At 38.9% G+C, this 25,920-nt stretch overlaps 1 protein-coding gene and 1 non-coding gene across 4 annotated transcripts in view; both read right to left on the minus strand.

Annotated features, from left to right (window-relative positions):
- Tango6 (transport and golgi organization 6 homolog) overlaps positions 1 to 25,920 on the minus strand; it is a 174,502-nt gene that overhangs the window by 75,468 nt on the left and 73,114 nt on the right. The window lies entirely within an intron of this gene.
- LOC141417764 (small nucleolar RNA SNORA26) lies at positions 15,663 to 15,784 on the minus strand. Its single transcript, XR_012442396.1, has one exon. It is a non-coding gene; the product is annotated as a small nucleolar RNA SNORA26 (small nucleolar RNA).

Raw genomic sequence — 25,920 nt, forward strand, 5'->3', positions numbered from 1 at the left:
CTCCAATTTTATGAAAGCAGGAGCTCTACCCTCAAGGGATTTTCAGGCTGTGGCAGAACTTAAGTTACACTGTTCCCTGTTGGCAAAATGTGACATCATAGTTTACACTATTGTGTAAAGTGATGAAGAAATTCTTTGAGGTCCAAGGTGGAATTAGGGAACATATATTCTAGCATAGGAAAAATGTCTGTGGCTTAAGAAAAAGTCAAATGGATTATTTACCAAGAAAGAGAAAGGACATAACTTCCAACTTCTATAAGAGTCCCCAAAGAAAAGTGAATTGGTGGGTGGGAGCTGCAATTTCAGTGCACACTATATAACTGACAGATTGCAAGGCTTAGCATATATTACAGATCTATAGTTATGATAGCCACTTTTTCTTCAGAAGCTCCCAATTCGGAGATCTGGTGGATTTGCTTTCTTTTAGGAATATAGTTGTGACTATGTAATGGAAAACAGTGGGAAAATTGGATTTTCAGTATGAAAATTTGACCTGTCTAGCTTTTCTGAAACCCAGCTATTACTAAAGTCCCTCCTACCATTGCTTATTTCTATTTTCCCTCATTAGTCTTTAATAGAAACAGTTATTTACTTCCATGAACATATTTCCTTGGCCAAATGAACTCGTTTGTTTTTCTGTTTTGGTGGTACTGAGGTGTGAACTCAGGGCTTTGCACTTGTGCTAGGCAGGCATTCTACCACTTGAGCCATGCTTCCAGCTCTGTTTATTTTTCCTAACAGCACCAGGGAGCTTTAAGTTTTTCCATTCTTCCACAAGAAGATTGCCAATGGCAAAGTCCATTTCCTTGCTTCCTATGTATGTAAGTCATTGCTCATCTTCCTGCTGGCCAGCTCCACTGCTGCCAAATGGCCCTCTGCCTGTTATCTGAGGTTACCTTCTAGGATACAGTTGCTACCTATTAGTTTATAAATCTCTACAGGATAAAGGCAGTTCCCACCTTATTCACCAAGCAGTGAAGAGAATCATGTGTGATAATTAAAAACTGTATGACAGGGTAGGGGTGTGACTCAAGTGGTAGAGCACTTGCCCAACCAGGTATTTCCCCACATCCTCCCCAAAAGACAATGAAAGGGATGAGATTTATTTTTGGTGGCTTTTTCTTATTTGAAAAGTTTTCTAACTTTGACATGCTGAGGTTACGGTACAACCTTCCCATGACCCTTGCCCCCTCAAACTTAATTCCTTTGTAATTTGAAAATGGAGTAACTTCTGGGCCAGCACAGGCTTCAAGAAACAATGACACATCAATCCTTTTGGCAATAAGAACCAAATGATCATGTGTGAGACATTCCTCCTACTCTGATCACAGGAAGATGACTGCTTTTCAGGCTATGATGTAACAAGTAAGATACACAGACAGTAAAGATGAACCCAAACTCCCAAGAGTTCACAAAAGCATTCTGAATTTTGTGTTGGGGCACAGCATAGACAAATTAGCTCAATGGAAAAATATAGAAAGTATTTCCTGTAATAAAACAGTCAACTTTGCAAACTAACTGCTTCTCCCTACCAGAGATTTTCATTACAAAGCCAAAAATATATTTTGATTAAAATGGTATTGACCTCACAATGATCCCTAAGTAATTTTGAAGCCATTTGAACAGGTGTAGTCTTGTTTTACACAGTGCCTATGTTATAGCAAAGATGGTTTCATTCTAAGTGTTGTTGCTGACTGACTCTATGCCAGGAACACTAAGCCATCTCCAATTCAAAATTAACCTGCCTCAGCCAGGTACTGGTGGTTCACACCTGTAATCCTAGTTACTTTGGGAGGCTGAGAGCCGGAGGATCAAGGTTTAAGGCCAGCACAGGCAAATAGTTTGAGACCCCATCTTCAAAATAACCAGAAGAAAATGGAACGGAAGTGTGGCTCAGATGGTAGACCACCTGCTTTGCAGACATGAAACACTAAGTTCAAACCCCATTCCCCACAAAAAACCAAAACAATAAGAACAACAACAACAAAAAAAAAACCCTAATGTGCCTCATTTTTCATGGACATTTGTCCCATTTTTCATGGGACAAAATACCCACTCAACTCGGAAAACTACCTCCTCACTTGAACCTCTCAGGTGTTTTCTGCCAACAAAACAATAAGAAACATCACACAGAAATCACACAGATTGTGTGATTCCATTTACATGAAATGCTCAGATTAGGTAAATCTATATATAGAGAAAGAAGATTTAGTGGTTACCTAGGGCTGTCAACATTGGGGAGGAGTTGCTAATGGACACCGAGTTCCTGGACAGTAATTTTAATTCTAAAATTGACAAGACAGAAACATATTCTGTAAAAGCACTAAAAGCCACTGAATTGTACATGATAAATGAAAGAACTGTTTGTAAATCATATCTCAAAAAGTTGTTACATACATGTACTAAAACATCATCTAGCTGGGCACCGGTGGCTCACGCCTGTAATCCTAGTTACTTAGAAGGCAGAAATCAGGAGGATCGTGGTTTGAAGTCAGACCAAGCAAATAGGTCATGAGACCCCCATCTCAAAAAAAAAACCCTTCACTTACACATACACAAAAAAACAGGCTGAGGAGTGGCTCAAGGTGTAGGCCCTGAGTTTAAACCCCAGAACTGAAAAAAAAAAAAAAAAAAAAAAACTCACTTGGTATCCCATAAATATGTTTTTAGTATAGATTTAAAAAATACAAAAACTTTAAAGTTGTTAGAGTCAGCATGGTGATGTAGATCTATAATCCTGACATGTGAGAGCTAAAGCAGGAAGACTGGGAGTTCAAGGCAACAAGCAGTGAGTCCCAGGTTAGCCGCAGCTGCATAGCAAGACCTTGTCTCATGTGCACATGTGGAATAATCACAATGAAATCCTCTTACATTATTAATATATGGTAATTCAAAAATACAATAAATTTTAAAAAGACCTTGTCTTAAACAAACAAGAACCCAAATTAAGTTATTATAAAAATATAAGAAAATATTTCACAACTACTCTTAGGCTTTTAGATAGGAGAAAACAAGATAAAATAATCTAGCGGAGCTTAAACGAAGAGAAATCCACTGCCACAGGCAGATTATCAGCTTTCTTTAGTATCCAAATCTGCTTTGGCTGCCCCTGGAGTGTAAGAGGAGAAATAAGAGGAAATGGCTTGATATTTGTAAGCTAAATGGGGAAAAGTCAACTATCTCACATTTCATTGAATGCCTTCTTGCATTTGCAAGAAAATGTTGTGCTATGTTTGAACATCTCAAATCTTTGGCAAGCCAGAAATTCTATTCTAAGAATTTATTCTAATAGATATGGTAGCATGATAGAAGCATAAAATCACCACTGTAGCACTACTTGTAATGAAAAGACTCAAAATTAATTAAATGATCATAAATGGAGGACTGGCAAAATTGTGGTCATTTGCATAAGAACTTAAATGGAATGAATTCTTAGATCCATTATTGAGTGAAAAGTGAAGTGCAGAATAGTGTGTATAGAATTCAACTATATTTTTATACAAAGAGGAAATACACATAAGTATTTCAGGATACACAAGAAACTAATGATATTGGTTGTTTCTAGGGAGGGAAACTGTGTGACTAGGAAATAATTTGTAACCAAATGTGGCACAGATATTTGTGCTCTTTTCCTTCTGAAATCCCAGTGAAGTGACAAGGAACAGAAAAGGCAGAAACCCAAAAACAAGGAAAGAGAGAATGAATGGTATAGATGTCAAAGGCGGAGTGTGGGAAAAATAGAACAAAGATAGAGTGAGCTGTGTTTGACAGCATTGTTGAATCATTTGGAATAATTCAGCAATAAGTACATGGAAAACTAAGTAAATGTATAAGGAAGACTGATAACTGACTAGCTCAGCAATGAATATCCATAGTCAGCAGTAAATTCTGCCCAATGATTTAGCCAAAAACTGTGATGGGAAAATGTTAGCAGAAGGGGTTTGAGTGTTTGTGTACTTGTGTGTGTGCACAAATTCCAACAGGTAACTTATAAAAAAATGAGTAGATAATAGCTGAAAAAATTTTAAATCAAGAGAAATCTGTGCAGCATTTTATTTAGAAATGAGGAGTTAATTATTAGAAGAGACCACTTTTAAAAGGTAAATGGAGGTGTGATGAGTGGCTCTTTTGGGAAAACCATTGTTTTCCTTATTTAAAAAGAGAGAGAGATGAGGCTGGAGGTGTGGCTCAAGTGGTAAAGCAACTGCCTAGCAAGTGCAAGGCCCCGAGTTCAAATTCTAGCATTACCAAAATGAATAAATAAAAATTTAAAAAAAACTAAAAGAAGGAGGGATAGCTTGAATGTTATTTCATTACCCTTTTCCATGTGTCTTTTGAAGGCATGCCCTCTGGAGTGTCACCAGATTGTCCCTGCTATGACAGCCACACACTAAGGCTGGCAGGGTAGGACTATAGGAGTCTGGGGTACTGGTGAATTACAGAGCCCCTGTACCAGCCTTGGACTGACTACTTCTTGTCACTTTTTCATTAGGTCAGAAAAATAAGTCCCTTTTTTGTGAAGTCACTGGGATCCTGTTTTCATTCTCCCTTATTTTCCCAAGGAGAATAGTGGCTGTGGGGTATAAATTCTGAAATACCTAAGTTCATGTTGCCTTAGTCATGCCTGTCCCCAGAGAGGAAGGGACCATTCTTTTTTCTCAAGTTAACCAAGTCCATCTCCTCTGTCACCTTCCATTTACTTCTTCTGTCTCTTTTAACTCTATTCCTAGCTCTAAAAACATCTTTGCTTCAATTTTTACTCTTACAAAATGCCGTTCTTTTCGCCTTGCTTCACATCTAAAAATCTTGGGAGAAGAGATTCCCAAAGCCTGCCCTTCCTACTGTTAAAATGACTTATGAATCCCCTAATCTGACAACCACTTCACTGCTCATTCTGAGTTTTTGGAACCTTTGACATTGACCTGTCTTTCCCCTCTGGAAGTCTGAGCTCTCTCCACTCCATGATATCATTCTCTCTTGCCTCTCCAACCCAGGCTCTGACCCATGCTCCTTCTTTGAACTCCTCCTTATCTGCCTGGTGCTAAGGTCCCTCAGGTGGCCTTTTAGACTCTGTCTTCTCATTCCATGCCCCTGGAGGAGGGCCTGGGCGGGGGCGGGTAGGCTCTTTCACTCATGTGGTTTGAATTAACTTGTGGTTGTTAATTTTCTTCAAATCTACTTATGTACCTCCTAGTTGTGCCCTCTTTCTCCCCCACCTAAACTTCAGATCAATATTTTAAATCACTTTTTAGATATTCTCTAACTTCTTCCTCTCTCTTCCCTGTACTGGGATTTGAACTCAGGGCCTTGTACTCGCTAGGCAGGTGTTTTACTACTTGAGCTTTCCACCAGCCCTGATACTCTCTAACTTCTCCAGGAACTTGAAACCTAACATGTCCAAAATCAAAGCCACAATCTCCCATCCCTGGCCACATCTGCCACACTGCACACTCTTTCAGAAAATGTGTCATATGAAGTTCAGGCATCCAAACCAGAAACATTGAAAGAACAATTGGTTCTACCATAATCAACACAGAATCCAGTGTGTTGTATAAAATTGATCAATAAAAAACACAGAGCTAGCTGGACATTGTGGTGCATGCCTGTAATCCTAGCACTTGGGAGACTGAGGCAAGAGGTTCTCAATTAAGGAGGCCAGTCTGGGCTACACAGAAAGTTCCACACCAGCCGAGGTAACATAGTGAGACCCCCCCCCAACTGAAAAATAAAACACACAAGAAAAACAAAACAAAACGCAACACCACAGGGTTTATGGAGAAAGTGGGCACAATACTCAAAACCTCCATCAGTGACATTAAAAAAAAAAGGAAAAGGTAGGCACTGAATAAAAATGGTAGCATGGTCTTACACATGTTGAATGGCTGAGAAATACATAAATAATATGATAAATCTGGCACTTGGAAAAAACCTGAAGTTTACTTGCAGAAGTAGACATCAGAGGGCAGCAGTTTTTGGATTATTGTGAAGTGGCAGAAGGAAGATTATTGAATCAGACAGGAGGGTCACACCAGGTGTGGATGGGTGTGGCTCAGGATAGTGAACTGGGGTAGCTGGTATATGTCTGAGAGGTGTGCATGCGCAAATGTGTGTTTCTGAATTCTAACCTGGGTTTAGTTTTCTACATTCACCTAGCACTTCCTGAGAAACAAACATATTCATAAGACATCCTGAAATTTACATTATGTTCACATTTCTTCCTTATGTACCAATAGAATTGGAACAAACTTGAATTTTCAAAATAAGGATTACAGTTGAACTAACTATATTGACTGTTTCTTAGAAAACTATCTTTTTACCCACAATAGGTGCTTGGTCACAAAATCCCATGGCGTTTGCTTCTATTTAAATGATTCATCTCCATTCCTGCACTGCTGCTCTTGTCCCAATGCTTGTTACCTCCCTCTGTACTACTGCAATGGTCACTTCATGCTCCTCCCACTAATTGCTTATCTGACCCTATTGGACAGGGGGTTGGGAATTGCCACACCCACAATTATATCCCTGGGTCAACACCAATCAGTGAGGACTTCTATTATTTGATCAAACTATGATCGTGGTTCCAGAGCCACTTGTTCATTGTAAGATGGGCCACTGCAGCCTTCTAATAGAGTTGTGAGGATTAAAGGGGGGGAATATGTGGGTACAATCTGCATGACTTCTAGTACATGGCAGCTTTCAGTAACAGTTGGTTTGGTTCTCCTTTCCTATTTTTCAACTTAAAAAAATGTGATTTAAAAGCATTAAAAATATACATTCCCTTGTGAAAAAAAAAAAAGGTAGGGAGGCTGGGTGTGGTGATGTACATCTGTAATCCCAGCAATAATTAGGAGGCAGGAGATCATGAGTTCAAGGGCAACCCTGTCTCAAAAAACAAAGTCCCCTCCCAAAAAGAGAGAAGAGGCCAGATACAAAGACATTTTCCTTGTTATTTATTTATTTATTCATTTATTTTTTATTATTATTGTGCTGGGAGTATATTGTGATATATGAAATTTTCCTTCTGATTATGAAAACATAATCACCAATCTGTGCTGTCCTCACTTTGGGCCCTACGTCACAAAGACAAGAAAGGTAGACTCTGAAGAGAAGGAAAACATTACCTTTAGTATGATGCTTCAGTTGTTAATTGCAGAGGTTTCACTCTGATGGAAACTAACAATAATCTCCGCACTAAGACTTCAGGAAGCTGCACAAACTGGGGAAGTTGGTTATTAAATCAAGGAAGTATGGGAAACTCAACTGAATAGCTGGCTGTCTTTGTAATTAAAGCAAATGATAACATCTAGCATGCCAATTTATGTTTAGTTCCTCTAATGCTCCAAAGCAGTGTTAACTGTGGACAGGCCCCAACAAATTCATAAAGAGTCAGGATGAGTGAGTGTTATTCAGGCCTGAGGAAAAAGCAGGGTTACACTGAAGTTTCTGGGTGGCTAGCAGCTCAAAATTTGTAAGAACTGTATCTAGTGTTTATCTCTTTAAATCAGGATCCAAATAACAAATTCAAACATTAGGATAATGCCAGTATATCTGCTTAATTTGTTTCTAGTTGCCATTTTAGAGGGAAAAATTAGTAAAAGTGAGCGAATAACATATTTACTGACAGTTAGTGATACTTAATGGAAGACATTTGGATCATGAAATGTTACCAATAAATAAAAATGTAACAGTACTAGTAGTTAAAAAAAAAGACACTAACATACACTGAGTGACCTCCATATGCTAGACACTATCATAAGCACTTTCCCTGAACTCATCCCATGAGTGCTCCCAACGGTCCTTCGAACTAAGTACCATTAATATTAAGCTGGGGATCGGTGGGTTGAGAACAGAGATGGAAAATACAGCCCATGATCTCATTGCTACCATGTGGGCCCAATTACTCTGCTCCAACACAGTTTGCCTGACAGCAGAGCCTAGGAGAAACTACTACTGGAATAGTACAAGCTTTGCAAATCCTAACCCAAAAAATAGCAAACCTCTCATTTCCCAGGGTATTAAGATTAGTCTCACTCCACAAAATGTACTTTCTGAAGGACACCAAGGTCAGTGTAAGAATATGCACCAGACACTGCATATCACTCTACACCTGACAGCCAGTCTCTCTCCACTGGGCCCACCTGAGCCTCCTAGGGACTGTTTTTGCTCTGTTGGTACCTTCGTTTAGCATGTGGAAAAGGGAAGTAACAATGATAATGAAATTCACAGATGATTCTAACATGAGATGCTGCCACCATTAATGATGACAGAAGAGCCTTACAGAAGTAAAATGGAAAACTAGGATTTTACTGAGTCTTTGTTTTTTAACCTGTGACTCAAACACCTTCACTTTGCAACGTCTTTACAGCCATGGTAAGTCCTCTATATATCTTATTCTACTACCCTCCCCAAATAAAGAAAATCCAAAACAGCACTGAAAAACTTACAGTCTACCTTGTCAGGGCTGTGTCTATCAAATAGACACCTCTGTATGATTCCAGAGGAGAAAGAGCAGGAGAATAGAAGCCAGAAAAACTTCCTGTCAAGAACACCATGATAAGGTGAAGGACGTTGGCTAAAGTGGTAAAACATTTGCATGGAAAGCATGAGGCCTTCATGTCAAACCCCAGTACTGCCTTAAAAAAATTAGGCCTGGCATCAGTGGCTCATACCTGTAATCCTAGCTACTTGGGAGACTGAGATCAGCAAGATCTGTTTGAGGCCAGCCCAGGCAAACAGTTCATGAGACTCTCATCTCCAAGATAACCATAGCAAAGTAAACTGGAGGTGTGGCTCAAGGAGTAGAGTACCTGCTTTGTGAGTATAAAGCATTGAGTTCAAACCCCAATCCCACCAAAAAATAAATAAAAATAAAAAATAAAATAAAGAACTCCATGATAGCTGGGCATAGTGGTGCATACCTATAATCCCAGCACTTGAGAGGCTGAGGCAGGTAGATGGTGAGTTTGAAGCCAGCTTGGGCTACAGAGAAATTTCAAGGCTAGCCTAAGATATGTAGCAAGAACCCTGTCTCAAAAACCAAATAACAAAATAAAACAAAACAAAACAAAAGAATATCATAAAGTGAATTTGTGCTCTTGTGAAAAAAAAAAAACCATAATAATCAAGAGTTCTGCTGTATAGGAACAAAGCTGCCCTGGAAGGAAGGAAGAAGGAAGGAAGGGAGGGAAGGAGCGAAGGAGGAAGGGAAGGAAAAAGGAAAAGAGGAAGGGAGGGAGGAAAAGAAGGAAGGAAGGAAAAAGGAAGAGAGGGAGGAAAAACAGCAATTAGCACTGCCTTGAAAGTAATCACTGCTCTTTGCATTCACAGCCACTTTACATTTTAGGTGATCATGGATGAGAAATAAAGATGTCATTCATTCAATTCTCTTTATGCAGCTTTCAAAGAGTGAAAAGGCATGTCATCTTTTATGCTATTAAAAGAAACATTTACTGGGAAAAAGAGGGGGTTGTGATATCCAGGAAAGCTTTTAGTGGAATCATTCTTTTAGCTAAATCCAGGTGAGAAATGAAACACTCTTTCCATCTCTGAAAACCCTGAGATAGGAAGTCCTGGTAGGAGAAATTTCCTGGTAGGAGGAAGACCACCTGAACTTCAGGTTCATTTGCAACTATGTTTTGTGTGGCATTTTGCCTCAAGCCTACACAGAGAAGCTGCTGAATCAGCAAAGCTGACTGAGGTGTCAGGTTTTCACTAGTTAGAGAAAGCCAGACTCCCAAGGGGAGCTGTCACTGGTCTAGAGCTCAGGCAAGACAGGGCTGATCTTTCCTTTCCTCCAGGGTCCTGAGGAACACTTGGTGGGCTAGACTTGCCTGGTGCTTGGGGGCACCAGCAGTGATGGAGGCAAGGTATAAACTCTTCCTCTACTTTCCTTAATTAAGCCTGTAAGATGTCTTGATATAATGATCAGGCAAGTCTTTGTGATGGGTGCTGCAGGCTAGCACCAGCTTAGGGAAAGTGATTATTGCGAAATTGGCAACCATGACACGTAGAGCTTAAAACTGGAGTGTCAGACAGAACCCAGGCAGAGCTACTGTAGAAATCCTCCAAAGAGCCCGTCCCTTCTGAAAAATGCACACATGTGCGTGAACACTCTGCTTATAATTTCAGGGAGTTACCATGCCTAGTAAAGGACCTTCTCAAGGTTCACACAGGAAGTTACCCTGATCTTCACTATTCAGGTTCAAATCCTGTGCTAAGCAGTTAGTTATAACTGGACACCTACAGGACTGGAGATGTGGCTTAGTGGTGAAGTGCTTGCCCAATTTATGTGAAGCCCTGGGTTCAATCCTGCAAAAAAAAAAAAAAAAAAAAAAAAAACTAATAGAACACCTATAAATAGATGGAAAGGAAGAGCCTTTGAAAAGTGACTTTGTTCCAGGTGCTGGTGGCTAATGCCTGTAATTCTAGCTACCCAGGAGGCAGAGATCAGGAGGATCATGGTTTGAAGCCAGCCTGACAAATAGTTCTTGAGACCCTACCTCAAAAAAAAAAAAAAAAGCAAAACTTATCTCAAAAAGGGCTGGCAGAGTGGCTCAAACGGTAAGAGAGCTTGCCTAGCAAGCGTGACGCCATGAGTTCAAACCCCAGCACCACCAAAAAAAAGTAACTTTGTGTTGGGCACCATTGGCTCATGCCTGTAATCCTTGCTACTCAGGAGGCAGAGAGCAGGAGGACTGGGGTTCAAGGCCAGTCTGGGCAAATAGTTCACGAGACCCTATCTTAAAAATACCCAACACAAAAAAAGGGCTGGCAGAGTGGCTCAAGTGATAGAGAGCCTACCTAGCAAGCAAGTGTTACACCCTGAGCTCAAGCCCCAGTACCACCAAAACGAAACTTTGCTTGCACAATCAAAAGAGCTTGAGACTCCCTCCCCATGACAGGAATAATACATGGTCACTACAAAAGATTCGAATACCATGGAAAAGTACAAAGTAAAATAGCATCACCTGTGGAAGATACGGGAGGCTCAAGGAGCAAAGGTGAAGGTGGGCCGGTTCTAAAATTGATAATGGTGACAGATGCACAATTCTGTGAATGCTTTCAAGTACGCAGTATATGATATATGATAAAACATAGCTGTTTTTTTTTTAATCACCTGAAATCTGAAATCAACACAATGATGTCATTTCTTTCAGAGACCATTCTCTGCGTAAATACATACACACATTATTTTCATGGTGGAAAATTTTGCTTTATTTTTACTTATTTATTTATTTTTTTGGGTAGGATGAGTGAGCCATATTCTCCCAATTGGCTTGGTTTTTAACTTATGTCATTCACAGTGATCCAATGAAATGATCAAAACTTTATTTTCTGTTTTTCTAATATTCAAAATTTTAATAGCAATATTATTTCTTTGGGTGGTTGAAACAGAAAAGATTCCTTTAAAAATTTAGTTCATTGGGATGGAGGTGTGACACAAGTGGTAGAGTGCTTGTCTCATAAGTACAAAGCCCGGAGTTCAAACCCCAGTACTGTCAAAAAGAAAAAAAATAGTTCGGTTAAAAAGAGGAGGAAAATGGCTAGTTTGAAAAAAACAAAAACAGAAGTATAAGATTCTGTAGAAGCAACCTGAATCTATGGCATAAATCAAAGTCTGGAAACCAGTGTTAGAATAAAAGCTATGGAAACAATTCTTTCAAGTATTTGCATAGTAACAGTGTGACTGTGTGCCAGGTACTGTGATTTAATGCTACAAACGTAGTGGATGCTGCCTGTCTAGAAAGAGGAGACAAATTAGCCAATGATTACAAGATGGTGTGGGTTATACTGTATGTTCTGTGCATAAAGGGGAAGTGAAAAAAGTATAGAATGAGGGTGGGGATTCCTGATGATTGACATATGAATCATGTTTCAAAAAGCACTAACATCCTTCAACTGGGTACATTTTCAAAGCTGCGTTGCCCTAGGCAACCACAAGTCTATTTTCTGTCTCAGCAGATTTGTGCTTGCCATTTTTGTTGCAAATATTTTTTCCTTATTTATACTTTGCATTTTAATCAAGGTTGTCTTTAACACAAGTGAGTTTAAAATTTGTAGGGGATCAACTCTATTAATCTTTTCTTTCTGATTTCTCTACCCAGAGACTAAACATTGTCTCCTGTGCTACGTTCTTCATACTTTCTTCTTTTCTACTTTCTGGTTCATTAATTCTTTCTTTAGCTAAGTCTGCTACAATTTTTTTTAAGTTATTCTATTTTATTTTTAGATGTTCCATTTTTTTATCTGTGCTAAGACTACTTTTGTTATTTATTATCCCCTTAAGATGTTTTCAAGCTCATATTTCTTTAAATATGTATTAAGCATAGTTACTTCATAATTTGTGTGTGACTTTTTCTTTTTCTTTTTTTTTTTTTTTGCAGTACTGAGGTTTAAACTCAGGGCCTCACACTTGCTAGGGAGGCACTCTTACTGCTCGAGCCACTCTGCCAGCCCCTTTCTTTTTCTATTTGCTCCACCACTTGAGCCATGCTCCCCTCCCCAGCCTGGTGTAAGAATTCTAATATGTGGAATCTTTGGGGACCTTGTTTTCTTGTGCTTGATTACTGTGTACTATGGAGTAGTTATTAGCCTTAAATAATTATTATGGGGGTGGGAGGAAATGTGAAGTTATTGTTCAATGAATATAGTTTCTGTTTGGAGTGATTAAAAAGTTTGAAAAGGAGTGGTGATGGTTGCACAATATTGTGAATATAATTCATGCCACAGAATTGTACATATAAAACTACAAATAAATTTTTTTGGTAGACTGAAGTTTGTGCTTGCAAAGCAGACATTCTACCACTTGAGCCACATCTCCAATCTATTTTACTCTGGCTATTTTAGAGATGGGGTCTCAAAAACTATTTGCCTGGGCTGGCTTTCAGCCTCTCAAGTAGCTAGGATTACAGGCATGAGCAATGGGCACCCAGAAAAATATTTTTAATTATTAAAAAAATTTTAAATTATATTGAGGATTATTTAGAGACTGGATGAAGGTGCCTTCTTCCAAAGGCTGAGACTAGCTTTTGTTTTTCCAAGACTCCTTACATTTTAAACTCTAATTCCCTGCTTGACATTTTCTGAATTCCAATCATGAAAATCTGCATGAGGTGGTCTATTCAGTGATGATATGATAATCTCCAAGGCACAAGATTTTTTTCCTTATTTTTTTCTGCTTGGCCTAGTGAAGGGTACCATATTTACCTCTGATTCACTAGAAGTTACAGTCCTTAGGGGTTTAAGCTTACTGGCGGAGGGTTTCCATTAGACTCCCAGTTCCAGTTGGGTCTGGACTTCCATTTCTATACCTTGCCCTTCAAGGCCATGCCCTCAGGGTAAATGCAGGTTCTTCCTCTTTCTTTCTTTTTGAGGTGCTAGGAATTAAACCCAATGCCTCATAAATGCCCGGCATTGGGTTGAGCTATGATCCCCCACCCCTAAATGCAGGTTCTTATGCTGAATTTACTCTTTAAGAGGTTGGCTTGGTAATTCCCTGCTTTCTTGTTAACTCTTTAATGTTTTTAAGGCATTTTAAATATGCTACCCTGTTTGGTAGTTGTTTTCAGCTGAGCTATCTCATCATTAGTGGAAATGGAAAATTGAAATCTACTTTCTTCTAGATTTTGTATAATTTGAATTTAAGACTAAATGTTTTAATTCACCTGACAAATATGGTGTACGTTAAGGTTTCTTTGCTGTATCAGCATATCTGGTTTTCTGCTTATAAATTCTGTCATTCAAAACAAGTACCTTCACTTCTGGGTCCCTCCTTTACACTGAGGTCTTACTGAGCTTAATGTGAATTGAATTGGTTTTCAGTTTTTCATATACGATTTTTGACCCACTGACCTAACTGATGTCATATGGAACAGCTCCTAACACATACTGGTGAAAGATCAAACACCACAGAGCCAGTGCAGAATCACAGTGAGAAGAGGATCAGGATTGCTCCAGGAGCTGTCATTTTCCTGGTAGGTTCCCTGTAGGAAGAGCATCTGGAGGGGCACATGCTGGATGAAACATTGCTGCTGACTTAACCGTTTGGTTGCTGAGCTGCCAAATCAGAAATAATGACTATGTTCAGTTCTATCTAATTAGTATTCTCTGACTTAATAACTTTGCAAACTAAATCACTTTACAAACTAAATATAGAAAAGTTATTATTATGGTCTGGTTTCTAAGCAACCATTTCATTAAGAAAAGCGCTACTTGGGAAAAACATCTGTTTGTCAGTAAGGTTTCTGCTGTCATCATATAATTTCCTGGTGAAAAAGCCATGGTCACTCTGTGCTTTGGTAATCCCTAGTTGTGAAAAGGTCACCAGGGGGTACTACAACAGAGGGAGCCATCTGTTTCAATCTGTCCTAGCCCCTGAACCTTGTCATCATGAAACAATTCAGTTTCCCTAAACAGCCATATAATTTAAAAACATTGTCTTTGATTAGAAAAGCAATACATGTTCATACTAGGAAATGTGAAAAAAAACCACAAGTCAAAAGGTACAAAGAAGAAAAAAAAAAATCACCTTAATTTTTGATACCTTCAGTTAGACTCATTTGAAAAATGGGATCTGTTTCTAAAAAAAAAAAAAATTATTTGAAATCCATTGTTCTAAAATAGCTCCATATGGTTTTTACTGTTTTCACCTGTAATTAGAATGTCTTACATAATGGTTAAGGACTATGTATTGGACAACTGAGTTCTGAGATTTGTACAGATATCTAAATATTCTCATTGTATTTCATGATAACAGCTTAAAGAGAAGGGAGGAGGGGGAAGGTGGCCCAAACAATGTATACACGGGAGTAAATGTAAAAACAATTTAAAAAAAAAAAGACAACAGCAATCTCTATCAGTGGCAAGAATGTTATATAGGGTGTGTGTGACAAGACACATGACATGTAGTATAAAACATCCTACTTCCTAAAGCACCAGTCTAGCGATTGGGAGGTCAACAGTTTGAGACCAGTGATCACCTAACCTTAAAAAAAAAAAAAAAAAATCCTACTATGCAGATAGATGGCCTAAAACAGTGATTTTTCAATCTATTTTTTTTAAAACAGCAGAACCTTGTTTTTATATAAAATCTGTAGAGAGGGCTCAATGAAAGACAGAAAAGCAGAGCCATCTGGTTAGAATGGGGCTGCACTGTGCTTCAAGGCCACTCAACCCACCCCCTTCCTCATGGGTCGTGAAGGTTCTGGAGAACATGGGCACTCATGCAGTCCTTGCTGTTAACCACAGACCTGCTGATCTGCTGTGCCTACAGTCAGGGGCACTCCTCCCTTTCTAGCCAGTTAATTTCTAACCACCCACCAGCTCTCAGCTAATGGGTCCCACCCCCCTTCCCTTCTCTGTCAGGTAAAATGTCCTTAAAACAGGGATACTTTGCAACCATCAGAGCAACTGTCAAAGTCACATTTTACATTTGTTTGTGTAGTTACTTGATTAGTATTTGCCCTCCTCCAATTGTAAACTCATTAAGGCAGGGCAGGACTATTTTCTCAGCAGTGTGCCTAGCTAGCAAGGTACTCTCAAACATAATACAGCTCAATAAATATCTGTTAAATGAATGAATTTGAATTCACATTTTTAACTATTTACGAAAAAAAAAGATAGTCAAAGATAATATTTACAATGCTTTTTTCCCCCACTTGGTTCAAAGTGACTCCAGACAGGATACAAAGAAGAGTTTGGCAATCCCTTTTGTGGGTTTTATGGAGACTTCTTTTACCCTTTTGTGTGAGCCTCTTACAGTAGCCTTGGGCACAGGAAAGGGCGATACACTTCTCTTTTGTACATATCTAATATCAGGCTATCACTAAGGGAAAACAAAAGTTGGACTCAACATACAAACATGCTTCTAAAACAGCCTTCTCTTAAGAGGGGAAACCTTAGCAATCATGCCCTGGCAAGTGTATGAAGAGATGACCTAATTAGGTCTGGAGTAGCTCAAGGTTTGAGATCCGTTCCAGAGGCTCAATTCATTCTCAACCTATCTGCCTCTTCATGGATAGCAGAGATGCCCCAAGGTCAGGAAGCCAAGCCAAGTATCAGAGTCTAATGCAAAAATCTAAAAATGAATTGCCAAACTGAACAGACACCATGAAAGGGTACTTTTCTACCACTGCCCAAGATCTGTCATGACCGGAGAGGGGGAAACTGATGTGTCACTAAAAATGTTAAACTTATGATTCAGCAACAAAAGGAACTATGTCAGGGTTAATAAAAAATATAATTGGGGCTTATTAAGTGTGTGAGCAACTTTAAGAATTGTGTTAATCACATCTGGTAAGATTAGGAATTTTAATTTGTATTTAAAATGAAGTGTAATGTAAGCTATTTGCCTTTAGTGTGGGAAAGAAAAGGAACGACAGAGTACCCCTCCAGCTGTTATCTCAACATAGCTCCAGAGAATCCATTCCTTACAGCACAGAATGCTGTAGTTAGGAAAGGTTCGGTTCACTTATGAGTTCTCTCACTAGTCTATCTTTTTTAACTTGTCTTTAAATTCTAACTTTACTAAAGAAAGGGTGCTCCAGGGCAAATTTTAAACTGTTCTGCAGGGTGGGTACTTACTGTCTCCTTAATAACTTGTAAAGCAGACATTTAAGCAACTGACTCTTTACCCCGATGTAGCTCACAATTGCCTCTTGGTAGAGAATCCTGCCTTTGTGACAGCTAGTCTACATAAATAGGACATGAAGGATTTGCAAAAAAACCATGAAATTAAGAAGTCTATAATTGCGTAGCTGAAAATGTCAAGATCTACTGGTTCCACGATTTAATTTTACTGACTGCAAGTGCAGAGACCATGGAGATTTGAGAAAGGTGAAAAACTGGAATGGAGTGAGGAGGGAAGTGTGCACTTGTATAAGAGCTTTGATTTTGTACTTGAATCCATCACCCGCTGGTTAGATAAGTAACAACCTCTGAGCTTTGGCTTCTTTGTCTGAAAAAAATGTGGAGATAAAGTTACTGACTCTTACAGGTTTGTGGTGAGGAGTAAATGAAGTAATTAAGTGACATGTGATATATAGGTGGTACTTAATAAATAATGAGTGAAAACAAGAACAAATAAGTAAACACCATTAACAAGCATGCTACTTTCAAATCCAGGAAGCCTGTCACCAAGTCATTACTAAAGGGCTGGCAAGCACGAAGGTTCTTGGAGCCCACACGGAAAAGCCCTGATGCTTTCCTGAAGCATCCCAACAGCTTCCACAGCAGCCAATCCCATTCCTCGCCTTCATGCCCACACTGAGACACTGACATCGTGAACTACTCACCTGCCTCTTTCCTTGCCCCATTCTTGAGCATCTTCTTGCCTTCCTTTTCCCTTCAGCCTCAACCTCTTTCCATTTTCATCTGAGTCCTGCCCATCCACCCTTCATACTCCCAAGAACTTCATGAAAAACTACTGTTTTAAATATTTAAGTTAATTTTTAAAGTGCATAATTCAATTACTGTGAGTACATTTAGAAAGTCATGCAATGGTCACCATTATCTAATTCCAAAACATGTTCATCTTCTCTAAAAGAAACTGCATGTCCACAATGTCATCCCACTCCCATCCCCCATCCTCTAGCAATATTACTTTACTTTTGATACCTATTGATTAACCTATTCTAGACATTTCATATACATGGAATCATATGAAATGTGGCTTTTTGCATCTGATATCTTTCATTTACATTTTTAAGGTTCATCCATATTATAATATGAATCTATACTGCTCATTCCTTTTTACTGCCAAATAATATTCCATTGTATAAATGTGCCAGATCTTATTTATCTACCCAGTGGGTGACAGGTATTTTGGTTGTTCCTACTTTTAGCCTACTGTGAATAATGCTGACATAAACTTCTCTGTGAACATATGTCCTAAAATGGAATGCGAGTGGAATTGGTGGTTCATATGATAGTTATGTTTACCCTTTAGAGAACTGCCAGGCTGCTTTCCAAAGCAACCACACCATCTTGCATTTCCACCAGCAATGTATGAATAATTTTTTGGGGTGGAGGGCTGATCTGAGGTTTGAATTTGGGGCCTTACACGTGCTAACCAGGTGCTCTATCGTTAGAGCCACACTCCCAGGTTATTATTTTTAAGTTTTTAAAATATCATTTATTGGCATCAGAAATACCACAAACTTCAAAAGTTCTACACAGAAAGTTACATGTTTCCCTAAACCCACATCTCAGTATTATGTTTTAAATGTATTCCTCAAAGTTCATGAGTTAGAAAATCAATCCCTAATATAACAGTGTTGAGAGATGGGACCATAAAGAAGTGATTAGGTCATGATTCTGCCCTCATAAATGGACTCATGCCATTATCGTGGGAGTGGGTGTGGCTTCCTGAAAAAGATGAGTTCAGCCTTCTCATCCCTCAACCCTGTCTCTCTGATTCCCTCCCACTACCTTCTGCCTTCTGCCATGGGATGATACAGAAAGAAGGCCCTGACCAGATGGGCATCCCTACACTCCACAGCCTCCAGAACAGGTATTCAGTTACAGCAGAAACGAAACAGACTGTCACTCAGTAAACTGCATAAGTCCCAGAACAGACGTCTGAAGTCTTTCCCAATGCTGCTCCTGAAACAATGATGAGCCCCTCAGCTGAAACACTGACAATCATCAATGGGAGGAAAGGCAAGCAATGTGAGGCAGGAAGATGAGTTTCAAAGACAAACACAGATTACTGAAAAGTTAATACTAAAAGCATTGCCAAGAGAGCAAAGCAAAAAAACCAAAAATCAAGTAGGCATGAGATTAGCATATTACTAAGCTATATAAAGGGCTGATTTATAATGAAACCATTTCCCATAGGCAGGCCTGGTTCTCATATACTAAGACCACAAGGAAATTTAGCCCTTCCACTGGGGAACAGGAACTATGTGGCACTATGATTCATTATCTTTCACTCTGCCAAGACCACAGTCTTCAGAGCCAGACTTAGATTCAAATCCTAAACAAGTCACTTAGTATCTGAGTCACTTTGGGCCAGGTATTTAACCTGTTTGGGCCTAAGTTCCCTTATCTATAAAATGAAGATGATAACTACTAACTTGCAGGGTGGCTATGATTGGCAAATAGGCATTTCGTAAATGATAACTTCTACATTACTTACTGCCACTTCTTTTATATGGCAATTATCCAGGGCAATCTTGGAAAGTAAAAAAGCTAATTGTGAAGTAGCTAGTTACCCTTATTTTTTTTTTTTTTTTTACTCTTTTTTTATTTTTTTTTTCATTTTTCTTTTATTATTCATATGTGCATACAAGGCTTGGTTCATTTCTCCCCCCTGCCCCCACCCCCTCCCTTACCACCCACTCCGCCCCCTCCCTCTCCCCCCCCCCAATACCCAGCAGAAACTATTTTGCCCTTATCTCTAATTTTGTTGTAGAGAGAGTATAAGCAATAATAGGAAGGACCAAGGGTTTTTGCTGGTTGAGATAAGGATAGCTATACAGGGCATTGACTCACATTGATTTCCTGTGCGTGGGTGTTACCTTCTAGGTTAATTCTTTTTGATCTAACCTTTTCTCTAGTACCTGTTCCCCTTTTCCTATTGGCCTCAGTTGCTTTAAGGTATCTGCTTTAGTTTCTCTGCGTTAAGGGCAACAAATGCTAGCTAGTTTTTTAGGTGTCTTACCCATCCTCACCCCTCCCTTGTGTGCTCTCGCTTTTATCATGTGCTCATAGTCCAATCCCCTTGTTGTGTTTGCCCTTGATCTAGTGTCCACATATGGGGGAGAACATACGATTTTTGGTTTTTTGAGCCAGGCTAACCTCACTCAGAATGATGTTCTCCAATTCCATCCATTTACCAGCGAATGATAACATTTCGTTCTTCTTCATGGCTGCATAAAATTCCATTGTGCATAGATACCACGTTTTCTTAATCCATTCATCAGTGGTGGGGCATCTTGGCTGTTTCCATAACTTGGCTATTGTGAATAGTGCCGCAATAAACATGGATGTGCAGGTGCCTCTGGAGTAACAGTCTTTTGGGTATATCGCTAGTTACCCTTATAGGCAAAAGTACTAAAAGGCTAAATACTCTCGATACAAACCTGAATGTATCAATCTTTAACTGACAGAGGAAACCACTGGGTGGTGAGTTCAAAAATGAAGCTAGTATAAAACTCAAGTGTTCAGGGCTTTGAAATGTGACCTCTGCTTTGAGGGGAAGGAAGCATTACATATATCTCTGGACTGTAAGACAAGGTGTGAAGACTGGGAATCCCTGCAAAATGTGTTAGTCCCAGCTCCTACCACTCTCCTAGCTTTTTTGACTACTGGCAAGTCAGTTTTTCAATTACAGAGGAAGGATCACAATGTCTTCTCTCATTATGTTTCAGGATTGTTAACAGAATTGAAGCTTTCTATATAATAAAGCATTATTTAATTTTAATAGATGTTATCGATAATCATAGTGTCTTTTTTATTATTTTAAAAAACACAATATAACCAATTTCCAATATTATTGAAAAAGTTCTAAAGAAAAACTTACTATACTGGGGGTGGAAAAATAAACTTTGATGGCCAAGAACAAAGTTTAAATTAATTGCTATGTGATCCTGAGAAAGGGACTTAACCTATCTAAGTGTCAGAATCTTTAGCTATAAAATGGAACTATCTCATAGCATACCTAAAACTTAACTCAAAATGGATCATAGATCTAAATTTAAGAGCTAAACCAATAAAATTCTTGGAAGAAAACACAGAAGTAAATTATTATCTTGGTTTAGATAATAACTTTTTAGACATAATACCAACAGTATAAGAAATGAAAGAGAAAACTGATAAATTATCATAAGTAAAAACTTTAGTATTTCAAATGATACTATTATATAAGAGAAAAGATAATCCACAGAACAGGATAAAAATATCTGCAATCATATGTTTGATAAAGAACTAGTCTCCAGAATATATAAAGAGCTATTATAAGCCAGTCGCTAGTGGTTCATGCCTGTAATCCTAGCTACTCAGGAGGCAGAGATCAGGAGGATCATGGCTCAAAGCCAGCCAGGGCAAATTGTCTGTGAGACCCTCGCTTGAAAAAACCCACCACAAAAAAAGGGCTGGTGGAGTGGCTCAAGTGGTAAGAGTGTGTGCCTAGTAAACATGAGGCCCTGAGTTCAAGCCACAGTGCCACCAAAAAAATAAAGAAAGTTTACAAATGAACAATCAGTTGATATAAAGATGCTCAACACCATCAGTCATTAGAGAAATACAAATCAAAATTACAATGAAGTTATCATTTCACACCCTCTGGGATGGCTGAAATTAAAAAGACAGACAAAAACAAGTATTGACAAGAATACAGAGAAATTAGAACTCTCATACATTGCTGGTAGGGATGAAAAATGGCGCAGCCACTTTGGAAAATAGTTTGGTAGTTCTTCAAAACGCTAAACATGGAGTTACTATATGACGTAGCAATTCCACTCCTACCTGTATATCCAGGAAAAATGAAAACATATGTGCACACAAAACTTTGACCTCAATTGTTTATATCAGGTGCAAGGTACTGGGTTCAATCCCCAGTACTGCAAAGGAAAAAAATGTTCATTGCAACATCATTCATACTAGTCAAAAAGTGGAAACAACCCAACTGTCTACCAACTAATGATGGATAAACAAAATGTGGTTGATCAGTACAGTGAAATATTAATCAGTTGTAAAAAGGAATGAGGTACTGACCTATGCTATAATAAGGATGAACTTCAAAAAAATTATGCTTGTTTTTTGTTTTGGTGGTATTGGGGTTTGAACTCAAACTGCCAGGCAAGCGCTCTACCAATTGAGCCACTCCACCAGCCCAAAAAATTATGCTAAAGTGAAAGAAGCCAGACAGAAAAGACCAGTGACTGATTCCATTGTACTGCATGATTCCATTTTTGTGAATGTCCAGAACAGGCAGGTTTGATCCTCAGTACCACAAAAAAGAAAAAAAAAGGTAAATGAGTTGTTGCTAGGGGATAGGGTAGTGAGGAATTAGAAGTGACTGATAATGGGTATAGGATGATGAAAATATTCTAAAATTAGGTAGCAGTGATGGTTGTAAAACTCTACCTGTACTAAAAACCACTGACTTAACATATTTTAACTTGGTGAATTTTAGGTATGTAAATTATATCTCAAATGAGGATAATGTTTACTTTCAAGAATGACTTCATGAATTCACAGAGATGACATATATGAAAGACATTTAATAAATGCTCATCTGTCAATTAGGTGCTCTAGAAACCAGATCAGAACATAAAGAAATATTCCCATTTCAAGGACATAAATGGAGATGATAAACTTCACAGGCCTGCATTCCACATTTCCATGCCAGACCCAATTAGGCGATCCTTCAAGGGATAGAATTATTTTCAGTTAATGGTTTCTCAACTCACTTTATTTAAAGTCGAATTCTGAGAATGAGATGGAGTTCAGTGCCTGACAAGTTAAGGCTTGCAATCCTGCTCAGTTAGAAACTCTGTTAAGAATAATGTCATCTTGTATCTGTAGTTCCCCTTCTGGGCCTTTTGCCTTCCCTCCCTTTGGCTCTTTTGACAAAAATAAAAACTCTTCTCTGAAAGGAGAGGGTGAAAGAGTAAGTGTTATTTGTCTGGACACGTCAAGATGTCTAGATTTTCTGCATGTTACAAAGTGGCATACTTTTACTTCCCAGGCGTGGTTCAGGGAATAGGTGGTTTGTCTATTTTTTGTTTTTAATGAGCCTGGAGTTTTATCCAGGCTCACTGGGGCTGGGTGTGTAGCTCAGCAGTAAAGCAACTGCTTAGCATGTCTGAGAACCCGGGTTCTATCCCAGCACACAACAACAAAACCAAAGATCCTTTCAACACTAAGAGGGATCACTTGGATCCCTGAAATGTATGTTCCTTTCAATTAATTAAGTGACTGAGAGGGCACATGAGTAGATCCACAGTATGATAAATAACCTAGCTTATTGAAGACTATCACTTGTCTATTTATCACATGTATTACTGAACAAGTATTTTAAAACTGAAATGTGAAAAATACTCCCAAACACTTACAATACTATTAAGGATGTATTTTAACTCCTATTATAGGAAAGAGGACTTCTGCTTTTTACTCTATATGTATTCCTGTCATTGAAATTTTAGACAATGAGAATGTATTATTTGTGTGATAATGATGATGATAAAAACATGAAGAAAGAATCTAGAGGGAGTATAGAAAGGAGAGACAACATTAGTGTATTTAAGATCAAATCGTCTATCTGTAAACTGGATAGTAGCTGGAACTTGGTAATGTTGTACACAATTCTCTACCTGAAGAAGCTGCTTATCTGGGGGCATTTGCCAGAACAAGGAAGTCAACCCGCACTTTCCTATTAGGAATTATCAGAGATGCAGGCAGACAGTCTTTCATGAAACTCAAGTTTAATTCATAGGGAAGTTAGTTCTCAGATTGTTGTGATGGACAAATAATGCATACTCCAGAAATTCCTAAATCAAGCATCAATAAACACCTGTTGAATGACTGACATTACTTATTTCCCCTCTGCTCTCTACCTAAATAGGGAGTGACTAACAGAATTGGTGAGAATTTATAAAACTGAAAGGATCAGCTAACTGAAAGGTTAGCCCAAAGTATCAATAAATTAAGCAAAAAGTGCATTATAACTTTCACAAGGAGCCACTTAGGCAGCCTAGAAAAGGACAGCTTTAAGCACAAACATACACAGTCCCCCAAACTAAGAGGGAAAAACCAGGCTCCTCTTGTCCTGCAGGACCTGTTGTCTGACTGGGAATCTGGATTGCCTTTGATGCTGGAATGGTTTAGGCCTGGGTAAACTACATTGGCAACACAGGTGGGAAAATTCAGCTCTTGCTTTTCTTAATGGGAAATTTACCCAAGGCCTTGGCTTTTAAGTGCATGTTACAAGCACCAAAAACATCAATTAGTTCAATCTTATCCATCTTGGGGAGCTGAGAACAGAAATTACACCACCACCTCCCATGTTCTTCATAACTAAATCAGCCACTAACTGATTAGCACACTAATTAAACACTAAAAACAAACACAACACCAACTGTTGTGATTTTTATAGCACATCCCAGAGGCTAATGGGCTCAATGGGTTAATCAGCTTATTCCAAGCAGTAAGGCTGCCACATTAGAAGGACATGACATTACTTCCTGAAAATCCAGTCCTTAAAAATAAAATAAAATAAAATTTTAAAAAATCAATGAAAAACATCTCCCTGACTTTATTATAGCTTCTTGGGGAAAGTGCAGGGTGACTTTTTTTCTGAGAGTTATTAATTAGAGGCATTCTAGGTTCTTGCTTCATTGATTTATCTGATTTCCAAGTACCATTCCATGTCATGGAGCCTCATGTGGCCTCCTGAACACTACAGAGCCCCCAGGACTCTGATCTCTTTGTTTCAAGTTAATTGCTTTCTCTCTTGAAGCCCTCTAGGCTTTCTGCCGCTGATCTTACCTAGCTGAGTTGTCCTTCTACCTCTTTGAGTGGTCATTTTGTCTCCTTTGAAGAATTCTCTTTTGTCATTTAACCTAGTTACACAGCTCTAAAATGTTTTGTATAGAGTAGGTACACAACATGTTTATTGAATAAAGAATCCCCAGGCTCAGGCTTTCGTCACTGTATGCATTCATCCCTTCTGCATTATGTCTTAAGCTTCACATACCGTCTGTACAGAGCACCCAGAAATAACTAGCCTGTAGGAAACTGCTCAAGCCTCTGTTGGTTATGAGTCTTGCTTTTGGAGGTAAACAGAACACAACAGTGTGAGGAGTGCATTATTGGTATCAATTCTATACCCTTCCCTGCATCCATGCCCTCTGCTACATAACTTGGCAGTCTGTCCTTCTACAGGGATGGAGCATATTTCTCTACCCCTGACTTTAGGGTTGAGCCACATGGCTTGCTACTGCCAACAGAATGAGGGTGAAGTTGACAGGATGACTCTTCCAAGCTTGGGCCTGAGAGGCTTCTCGTGTTTATGCCTGCTTTCTCACACTTCTGACATCACCTCAAGGAGAATATGCCCTGGAAGGCCACAGATCCAGGGACAATCAGGAACTCATGCACAGAGCCACTGCAGCTGGTCCCCAGACTTGCAGGGAGAAGCAGAGCTGCCTAGTCAGGCCCAGTCTGGCTCTGTTGAACCTCAACTGATCTGCAGATTATGAATGATAATAAATGATTGGTATTTTACAACCTTGAATGTTGGGGTAGTTTGTAAAGTAGCAATAACAGACAGGATCAGTCTCCTCGAGATTTAGATCTGAGAAGTTATGCAGATCACATTATTCCCTAGCAATCCAACAAAAGAAGTAATAGATGATGACAATGACAACAACTCTAAAATGATAACAGCCAACATACATTGAACATATGTGTTAAGGCACTTACAAGGCCTTAACTCATTTAACCTAGTATTAGCTCTTCTTTTATAAACAAACATTTAAAGATAGAACAGTTTCAGATTACAGAATTATTAAGAACACAGAAGAGTTCCCACATACTTCACACCTACTTGTTCCTATTTAGATTTTTTCCTTTTTTTTGAGACAGGGTCTCACTATGTAACTCAGCTGGCCTTGAACATTTGATCCTCTTGCTTCAGCCCCCTGAGTGCTGGGATTACAGACATGTACTACCAAACCTGGCTTGAGATTTTTTTCTAGTAAGATAGGGTCTTGCTATGTATCTTAGGCTGGCATAGAACTCCTGGACTCAAGTGATCCTTCTCCTTCAGCCTCCTGAGTAGCTGGGACTGCAGGTGTGCAGTATCATACTTTGCTTCTCCCTATTCTTTTTTTTTTTTTGTAATACCTGGGGCTTGAACTCAGGGCCTACGCCTTGAATCACTCCACCAGCCCTTTTTTGTGATGGATTTTTTTTTTT

Source organism: Castor canadensis, chromosome 15, assembly GCF_047511655.1.
Source record: "Castor canadensis chromosome 15, mCasCan1.hap1v2, whole genome shotgun sequence".
In the NCBI taxonomy this organism is placed as follows: domain Eukaryota; kingdom Metazoa; phylum Chordata; class Mammalia; order Rodentia; family Castoridae; genus Castor; species Castor canadensis.